Genomic DNA, 9949 nt, shown 5'->3' with positions numbered 1-9949 from the left:
CCATCCCACTTCCAATATATTAGACAGCAACTGGACAACCATCCCACTTCCAATATATTTGACACCATCAGAATATATTGCAATTGGACAACCATCCCACTTCCAATATATTTGACAGCAATTGGACAACCATCCCACTTCCAATATATTTGACACAAGTCAAATATATTGCAATTGGGATCCCAATTCACATATATTTGACACAAGTCAAATATATTGCAAATGGGATCCCAATTCGCATATATTTGACACAAGTCAAATATATTACAATTGGGATCCCAATTCACATATATTTGACACAAGTCAAATATATTGCAATTGGGATCCCAATTCACATATATTTGACACAAGTCAAATATATTACAATTGGGATCCCAATTCACATATATTTGACACAAGTCAAATATATTGCAATTGGGATCCCAATTCACATATATTTGACTTGTGTCAAATATATTGCAATTGGGATCCCGATTCACATATATTTGACACAAGTCAAATATATTGCAATTGGGATCCCAATTCACATATATTTGACACAAGTCAAATATATTGCAATTGGGATCCCGATTCACATATATTTGACACAAGTCAAATATATTGCAAATGGGATCCCAATTCACATATATTTGACACAAGTCAAATATATTGCAATTGGGATCCCAATTCACATATATTTGACTTGTGTCAAATATATTGCAATTGGGATCACAATTGCAAATTATATCTTACCCAGAGCCCCAGGCTCCCAGAAGGGAGCTGGGCTGTGATAAGGCTTGCCCCGGAGCCTACCACTGGTGCTAAGACTCCCATAAGCCTCTGGATCTCTGCAGAGTCCCAGAGTCCCAGAGTCCCAGAGTCCCAGAGCCCCAGGGACCCAGAGCCCCAGAGCCCCAGAGCCCCAGAGCCCAAGAGCCCCAGAGTCCCAGAGTCCCAGAGTCCCAGGGACCCAGAGTCCCAGGGACCCAGAGTCCAAGGGACCCAGAGTCCCAGGGACCCAGAGACCCAGAGCCCCAGGGACCCAGAGTCCCAGGGACCCAGAGCCCCAGGGACCCAGAGACCCAGAGACCCAGAGCCCCAGGGACCCAGAGTCCCAGAGCCCCAGAGTCCCAGGGACCCAGAGACCCAGAGCCCCAGAGTCCCAGAGTCCCAGAGTCCCAGAGTCCCAGAGTCCCAGAGTCCCAGAGCCCCAGAGCCCCAGAGCCCCAGAGCCCCAGGGACCCAGAGCCCCAGAGTCCCAGAGCCCCAGAGCCCCAGAGCCCCAGGGACCCAGAGACCCAGAGACCCAGAGACCCAGAGCCCCAGAGTCCCAGAGCCCCAGGGACCCAGAGCCCCAGAGCCCCAGAGCCCCAGAGCCCCAGAGCCCCAGTGCCCCAGAGTCCCAGAGCCCCAGAGCCCCAGAGTCCCAGGGACCCAGAGTCCCAGAGCCCCAGGGACCCAGAGCCCCAGAGCCCCAGAGCCCCAGGGACCCAGAGCCCCAGAGACCCAGAGCCCCAGAGCCCCAGGGAACCAGAGCCCCAGAGTCCCAGGGACCCAGAGACCCAGAGACCCAGAGCCCCAGGGACCCAGAGCCCCAGAGTCCCAGGGACCCAGAGCCCCAGAGCCCCAGGGACCCAGGGACCCAGAGCCCCAGAGCCCCAGAGTCCCAGAGCCCCAGAGTCCCAGGGACCCAGAGACCCAGGGACCCAGAGCCCCAGAGCCCCAGGGACCCAGAGCCCCAGAGCCCCAGAGTCCCAGGGACCCAGAGTCCCAGAGCCCCAGAGCCCCAGGGACCCAGAGACCCAGAGTCCCAGGGACCCAGAGCCCCAGAGCCCCAGGGACCCAGGGACCCAGAGCCCCAGAGCCCCAGAGCCCCAGAGTCCCAGGGCCCCAGAGCCCCAGGGACCCAGAGCCCCAGAGCCCCAGAGTCCCAGGGACCCAGAGCCCCAGAGCCCCAGGGACCCAGGGACCCAGAGCCCCAGAGCCCCAGGGACCCAGGGACCCAGAGTCCCAGGGACCCAGAGACCCAGAGACCCAGAGACCCAGAGACCCAGAGCCCCAGAGTCCCAGAGCCCCAGGGACCCAGAGCCCCAGAGTCCCAGGGACCCAGAGACCCAGAGACCCAGAGCCCCAGAGTCCCAGAGCCCCAGGGACCCAGAGCCCCAGAGTCCCAGGGACCCAGAGACCCAGAGCCCCAGGGACCCAGAGCCCCAGAGCCCCAGAGTCCCAGGGACCCAGAGACCCAGAGCCCCAGAGCCCCAGAGTCCCAGAGCCCCAGAGTCCCAGAGCCCCAGAGTCCCAGGGCCCCAGGGACCCAGAGCCCCAGAGCCCCAGAGTCCCAGAGCCCCAGAGCCCCAGAGCCCCAGGGACCCAGAGCCCCAGGGACCCAGAGCCCCAGAGTCCCAGGGACCCAGAGACCCAGAGTCCCAGGGACCCAGAGACCCAGAGCCCCAGGGACCCAGAGCCCCAGAGCCCCAGAGTCCCAGAGACCCAGAGACCCAGAGACCCAGAGCCCCAGAGCCCCAGGGACCCAGGGACCCAGAGTCCCAGGGACCCAGAGTCCCAGGGACCCAGAGACCCAGGGACCCAGAGACCCAGAGACCCAGAGACCCAGAGCCCCAGGGACCCAGAGCCCCAGAGCCCCAGAGTCCCAGAGTCCCAGAGTCCCAGAGTCCCAGAGTCCCAGAGTCCCAGGGACCCAGGGACCCAGGGACCCAGAGCCCCAGAGCCCCAGGGACCCAGAGACCCAGAGACCCAGAGCCCCAGGGACCCAGGGTCCCAGGGACCCAGAGACCCAGAGCCCCAGGGACCCAGGGACCCAGGGACCCAGAGACCCAGAGACCCAGAGCCCCAGGGACCCGGCGCACCGGTCGAACCTATCTGGCCCACACTTAAGCCCCCGCCCTCGGACTAAACCAATCAGCCTGCACCGTCAAAAAAGATGCCCACTGGTAGACCTGGAACCTTAAAATATATTGGAAGTGGGATGGTTGCCCAATTGCTGTATAATATATTGCAAGTTCATCCTGCCCACTGGTGGACCTGGGAGCCAAAACGGCGCGCAATATATTGGAAGTGGGACGGTTGCGCAATCGCTGTACAATATATTGGAAGTGGGATGGTTGCCCAATTGCTGTATAATATATTGCAAGTTCATCCTGCCCACTGGTGGACCTGGGAGACAAAACGCCGCACAATATATTGAAAGTGGGATGGTTGCCCAATTGCTGTACAATACATGGGAAGTGGGATGGTTGTCCAGTTCATTACACCCTCATCCTGGGCCTCTGATTAGGCTTGCCCCGGAGCTTACCACCGGTGCCTACCTCCAGGGGCTTATTCACCCCAACGCCCTGGTCCCCTAACCCGGCATGAATTTCACCAAGGGTCCCCTACCTCCGGGGCTCCCTATCAGCCAATACATTAAGAACACCTCATCCTGGGCCTCTGATAAGGCTTGCCCCGGAGTTTACCACCGGGGCCTACCTCCGGGGCCTAATTAAACCCAACGCCCTGGTTCCCTGAACGGGCCTTATTCAAACAACCTCTCCGCCGCCTAAGCTCCGGAGCTTCCTTTTGGCTCCCAGAGGCCCAGAGGCCCAGGCTCCCAGAGGCCCAGGCTACCAGAGGCCCAGAGGCCCAGAGGCCCAGAGCCCCAGAGGCCCAGAGACCCAGGCTACCAGAGGCCCAGGCTCCCAGAGACCCAGAGGCCCAGAGGCCCAGAGGCCCAGAGGCCCAGAGACCCAGAGACCCAGAGTCCCAGAGACCCAGAGACCCAGGGCCCCAGAGACCCAGAGGCCCAGAGGCCCAGAGACCCAGAGACCCAGAGCCCCGGGGACCCAGAGACCCAGAGCCCCAGAGTCCCAGGGACCCAGAGCCCCAGAGCCCCGGGGACCCAGAGCCCCAGAGCCCCGGGGACCCAGAGCCCCAGAGCCCCAGAGCCCCAGAGGCCCAGAGGCCCAGAGGCCCATAGACCCAGAGGCCCAGAGTCCCAGAGACCCAGAGACCCAGAGACCCAGAGACCCAGGGCCCCAGAGACCCAGAGACCCAGGGCCCCAGAGACCCAGAGACCCAGAGACCCAGAGACCCAGAGACCCAGAGCCCCAGAGACCCAGAGACCCAGAGCCCCAGGGACCCAGAGCCCCAGAGCCCCAGAGCCCCAGAGACCCAGAGACCCAGAGACCCAGAGCCCCAGAGTCCCAGGGACCCAGAGCCCCGGGGACCCAGAGCCCCGGGGACCCAGAGCCCCAGAGCCCCGGGGACCCAGAGACCCAGAGCCCCAGAGGCCCAGAGGCCCAGAGGCCCAGAGGCCCAGAGGCCCAGAGCCCCAGAGTCCCAGAGTCCCAGGGACCCAGAGCCCCAGAGCCCCGGGGACCCAGAGCCCCAGAGCCCCGGGGACCCAGAGACCCAGAGCCCCAGAGTCCCAGGGACCCAGAGCCCCAGAGCCCCGGGGACCCAGAGACCCAGAGCCCCAGAGTCCCAGGGACCCAGAGCCCCAGAGCCCCGGGGACCCAGAGCCCCAGAGACCCAGAGACCCAGAGACCCAGAGACCCAGAGCCCCAGAGCCCCAGAGACCCAGAGACCCAGAGACCCAGAGACCCAGAGCCCCAGAGGCCCAGAGGCCCAGGCTACCAGAGGCCCAGGCTCCCAGAGGCCCAGAGGCCCAGAGACCCAGAGACCCAGAGGCCCAGAGGCCCAGGCTACCAGAGGCCCAGGCTCCCAGAGGCCCAGGCTCCCAGAGGCCCAGAGGCCCAGGCTACCAGAGGCCCAGAGGCCCAGAGCCCCAGAGACCCAGAGGCCCAGAGACCCAGAGACCCAGAGTCCCAGAGACCCAGAGACCCAGAGACCCAGGCTACCAGAGGCCCAGAGGCCCAGGCTACCAGAGGCCCAGGCTTCCAGAGGCCCAGAGAAATTTTATTTATATTTGATTTGGACATTTTACGCTCTTTCTGGACCCTTAGACCCTCCCCCAAGCTTTGGGCGGGACTTTAGAGAGGTCAAAGTTGAATGCATCCCATTTGCAATATATATGACACTGTTAAATATATTGGAAGTTGGATGGTGTAGGTTATTCCATTCAGAAAGCCAATCAGAGCCAATCAGAGCCAAGTGACACATACTAAAGGGATGGGCCCAACGTTCTGAACTCCTAGATGGAGCACCAGTGCCCCTAGTGCTGTCCAAATGGCGATTTTGCCGCGGGTATCAAACTGGAAAAAGTTATCACTCAGTGTCCAAATGGTCATGCTTTATACGGCATTATGGATCCATAACCGGCATACAATCCCACTGTGGTCATAAGTGTCCAATGGCAATATATTTGAATGGGCCTTTGTCCAGAAAGTGTATAGTGGGGCTAACTTAAGAGGGTCATAGTTACCCCCGCCGTTTACCCGTGCTTGGGTGAATTTCTTCACTTTGACATTCAGAGCACTGGGCAGGAATCACATTGTGTCAAAACCGTCCGAGAGCCTTCACAATGCTGTGTTTTTATTAAACAGTCGGATTCCCCTGGTCCGCAGCAGTTCTAATTCGGCTGTTGGGTGCCGGTCGAGAGAACCACCTCGGAGCTGCCACCCCTCCGAGGCGAGACTCACACCCGATAGATCCACGAGGCCTCGGCTCGTCACACCCGTCTCCAGTCACACTGCTCCGGTCCGGTCCTCCCAAGCCCCTACGGCCGGCGACGCATCCGCACACAACTCCAGAGTCTTCCCCCCCCACGTCCGAACGGGAGTACGGAAGGCCGCGCTCGCGAGCCTGGCCGGGACCCGCCGATGGGCCTCGGAGCCCGGCCGACTTCGGGAAGGAAGGGCCGAAGGACGAGACGCACCGGAGGTTCGTCCCCTAAGGACGCACCCCCGCCGGAGTCCCATCCACGACCGCCTCCCCCCGGCACCGACCGAGTCCCCTAAGCACCACCGGGAGGGAACACCGGCTGCCTCGCGCGGCTGCGACCCACGCACTTTAACCGACAGACGCAGGAGTCAACCCGGGCGCCGTGCGCTTTTGCCCCGCATGACCCTCAGGGCAAGGGCGAACCAGAACCAGAACAGCCCTCGGCCTACGCTTCAGCTAAAGGGCCCGACCGAGCCCAGCCATTAGAGCCAATCCTTATCCCGAAGTTACGGATCTATTTTGCCGACTTCCCTTACCTACATTGTTCCAACACGCCAGAGGCTGTTCACCTTGGAGACCTGATGCGGATATGGGTACGGCCTGGGGGGAAATTCACTATACCTCCCCCGGATTTTCAAGGGCCGATGGGGAACGTCCCGGCTGCCTCACGGATGCATGCGGCGCCTTTCAGAGCGTTGAGCCCCTTTCTCGGGACAATCCCATTCCAGGGCGCTCCAGCTCTTTAGCAAGGAGAGTGAATCCTCCCCGGGGTTCCCACCGACGTCTCCGGGTTCGTTTGCGTTACCGCTATGAGAGCGCCTTCTCGGCACTCAATCTCCCCAATCCCAGGTTCGGGGATATTGGCCCGATCCCCTTTCGGTCAGCGGGGGGCAGACGAGACCATCGCCCCAGCGTTTCCGAACGGCGTTCGCCTATCCCTTAGGACCGACTAACCCACGGCCAAGCGCTGTCGGCGTGGAACCCTTCTCCACTTCGGCCTTCAAAGATCCCATCTGAATATTTGCTACTACCACCAAGATCTGCACCCGCGGCGGCTCGACCCAGGCTCACGCCAGAGGCTTCAGCGCCACCGCGGCGGCCCTCCTACTCGTCGCGGCATACGGTCCGTGTTTCAAATCAGGGATTGTGACACCTGCGACGGCCGGGTATGGGCCCGACGCTCCAGCGCCATCCATTTTCAGGGCCAGTTGATTCGGCAGGTGAGTTGTTACACACTCCTTAGCGGATTCCGACTTTCATGGCCACCGCCCCGCTGTCTATATCAACCGACACCTTTCCTGGGGTCTGATGAGCGTCGCGTCGGGCGCCTTAACCCGCGCGTTCGGTTCATCCCGCAGCACCAGTTCTGCTTACCAAAAGTGGCCCACTTGGCACCATCATTCGATGCCCGGCTCCAAGCCTGCGAGCCGGGCCTCTTACCCATTTAAAGTTTGAGGGTAGGACGAGGCCATTTCGGCCCCGCAGCCTATGATCATTGCTTTACCGGATAAAACTGAGTCTGGTGCCAGCTATCCTGAGGGAAACTTCGGAGGGAACCAGCTACTAGATGGTTCGTTAAGTCTTTCGCCCCTATACCCAGGTCGGACGACCGAATTGAACGTCAGGACCGCTACGGGCCTCCACGCAGGGTTTCCCCTGGCTTCGCCCTGCCCAGGCATAGATCACCATCTTTCGGGTACCACCGCGTATGCTCTTGCTCCACTCTCCACTCGGTGGAGAGCAGGCCGGTGGTGCGCTGTCAACCCAAACATTGACGGGGTGCATCAGATCCCACCTCAGCCGACGCGCGCCGGCCTTCACCTTCGTTGCGCCTCCGGGGTTCAAGCCCCTTTGACTCGCATACGCGTTAGACTCCTTGGTCCGTGTTTCAAGACGGGTCGGTCGGGGTCCGAACTTAGCCGCTGACCTTAGGCGTTTTGGCTGTGGGCCTGGATCACCCCCCGTATTGCCGTAGCGGGCCTAGCCCGGGGCTGAGGACAGCCCAACCGGCCCGCTTTCGTCCGAACGATCAGGGGGGGCCCCATCCCCATCCCGAAGGAGGGGAAAACGCGGAAAGGACATTACTCCGCGGCCCCGGCGTTATCGGCGAAGTCGGAGCGAGGGGCTGTAGCGGAACGCCCGTGTCCGGGGGCCACGTGGGGCTCCCTTCTCCGGACGGACCTACCTTCACCCTCGGGCCCTTCCAAGCCTAACCGGAGCCGGTCGCGACTCACCCACCACGCGGGGGGAAGTACACCTGACGGGCCGAGCCTTCGTACGCCCGAGAGGCCCGAAGTCGAGAGGCGAAGCTCAGGGCCGAGCAGGGAGTGGGGTCGCCCCCACTCTCGCCCGGATGAACTCGCCTCCGAGCCACGGAACCACACGAGCGCGGGCCGTCCGCCCGGCTGAATCCCCCGGGGGGGTCTTCTCGGTCCCCCGACCGTTTACCTCTCAACGGTTTCACGCTCTCTTGAACTCTCTCTTCAAAGTACTGCTTTCAACTTTCCCTCACGGTACTTTGTTCGCTATCGGTCTCGTGCCGGTATTTAGCCTTAGATGGAGTTTACCACCCACTTTGAGCTGCATTCACAAGCAACTCGACTCCGGGAAGCCCGATCTACCCGGCGGGATGCGGGACAATACCGGGCCTTCACCATCTGCGGAAGACACTTCCTTGCAAAACTTGGTCCCGCGTCCGCACCGAGACCAAACGGACTTCCGTACGCTACATTTCCCGGCCCACCCCGGTCAGGGGAAAGTGGGATTCAGCGCTGGGCTCTTCCCTCTTCGCTCGCCGCTACTAGGGGAATCCTTGTTAGTTTCTTTTCCTCCGCTTACTGATATGCTTAAGTTCAGCGGGTTGTCTCGTCTGATCTGAGGTCGCACTACGAGACTGTTTTGCGGGGCGCGGGGGGCGCGAACCCCCCGGCCGCTCGCCGTATTACGGTACCCACTCTCCGACGGCGGCGGAGAGCCCAGCGGGGAGAGACTATGACGGATTGGACCCGGACCTAATGGCTCTCCCTACGTCCGGAGCTCTCGCCACACGTCGGGTTTAAGGCCCGAGTCTGGGTTTAGGGAGACGAAGGGCCGTCCGAGGTGGAGGCCCTGCGAACTCCCAGCCGCGGTCTAGGAAGACCGATCGATGGGTAAACCGACCCTCAGACAGGCGTGGCCGCGGGATGGACCCCCGCGGCCGCCATGTGCGTTCGAAATATCGATGATCTGTGTTCTGCAATTCACATTATTTAACGCAGGTTACCGCGTTCTTCATCGATGCACGAGCCAAGTGATCCACCGCTAAGAGTTGTATGAGGTTTGTGCCCGGCCCGTTACAGGCCGGGCGAAGGAAGCCATTCGAACACGAGACAACGTTTGACAATATTTCAAGCCGGGTGCCTTCCCCCCCGTGGAGGGGGGAAGGTCATTGAACCTGGGCGTCACCACCGGACCGAGGAGTTACGGCCCGGGGGACGATCGCCCGAGTAGGTGCCCGAGACTTACGTGGTTTAGGAGACCGGGTCTAGGCCCCACCGTTCCCGGCGAGGCCCAGGGTTTGGTTCGCTGCGTTACGGGTCCCGGTCTAAGGCATTCAGGCGTGCGCTCAAAGCCAAGCTCTCCACCCCGGAGGGTATGAGCGAGGCCCGGTGGTACGCTCCCAAGTCCCCCGCTTAGGGGAAGGCGCTGGGTAGATCCCACCTAGTCAGGACCGGCGGGCACCGGCCGTCTCCTTCGGGTGTTTAAACGCATCCGGGGTTCGTGAGGCCCCTTCAACTCGCGCACCGGCCTTAGACTATTATACGGTCCGTCTCTGCGAAGCCAACATCGGGGTATTTGCATGCGCTCTTAAGCTCCGCTCCAACCCCGTGAGGGGAAAGAGTTTCGCCCGGCGGTACGCTCCCGTCCACCACCACCCCCTGTGCCGGGGGGATGGGTTCAGGGAGATCCCACCGAGGCCGGCGAGCACCGGCCAACGCCCTGGGGGTGAGTAAGCCCCTTTGACTCGCGCACGCACAATCAAGCCTTCAACGATCAATGTTTGGTTTAACGACCCGGCGGGCGGCTCCGGCGCCACTCTCCCCCCCGCGAACGAGGGGGGCGGACCGGGGTACCTATGCACCTAAGGCGGTCCTCGCATAACCCCGAGTTCCGAAGCCGGCTCGCTACGTCCACCCACCCGGAGGGGGAGAGACTCACGTCGGCCGACGACGAAAGGTACGAGGCTTCTGCGGTCCATACCTTGAAGGTACCCGCCGGGGGAGGTTTGGCCTCTCGAGTCCGACTCGACAACCGGCCGTGGCCAGGTCACCGTTAATGATCCTTCCGCAGGTTCCCCTACGGAAACCTTGTT

The 9949-nt window shown here is 61.3% G+C and overlaps 1 non-coding gene and 1 pseudogene across 1 annotated transcript; both read right to left on the bottom strand.

The window, feature by feature from the left end:
• LOC136710174 (28S ribosomal RNA) overlaps positions 1–8481 on the bottom strand; it is an 11319-nt pseudogene extending 2838 nt beyond the window's left edge.
• A 272-nt stretch (positions 8482–8753) lies between these two features.
• On the bottom strand, positions 8754–8907 carry LOC136710145 (5.8S ribosomal RNA). Its single transcript, XR_010804585.1, has one exon. It is a non-coding gene; the product is annotated as a 5.8S ribosomal RNA (ribosomal RNA).
• Between the last annotated feature and the right edge of the window lie 1042 nt (positions 8908–9949).

This window comes from Hoplias malabaricus, chromosome 11 (assembly GCF_029633855.1).
Source record: "Hoplias malabaricus isolate fHopMal1 chromosome 11, fHopMal1.hap1, whole genome shotgun sequence".
NCBI lineage: Eukaryota > Metazoa > Chordata > Actinopteri > Characiformes > Erythrinidae > Hoplias > Hoplias malabaricus.
The sequence above is the reverse complement of the archived record's forward strand: the minus strand, read 5'-3'. Positions and strand labels throughout refer to the sequence as shown.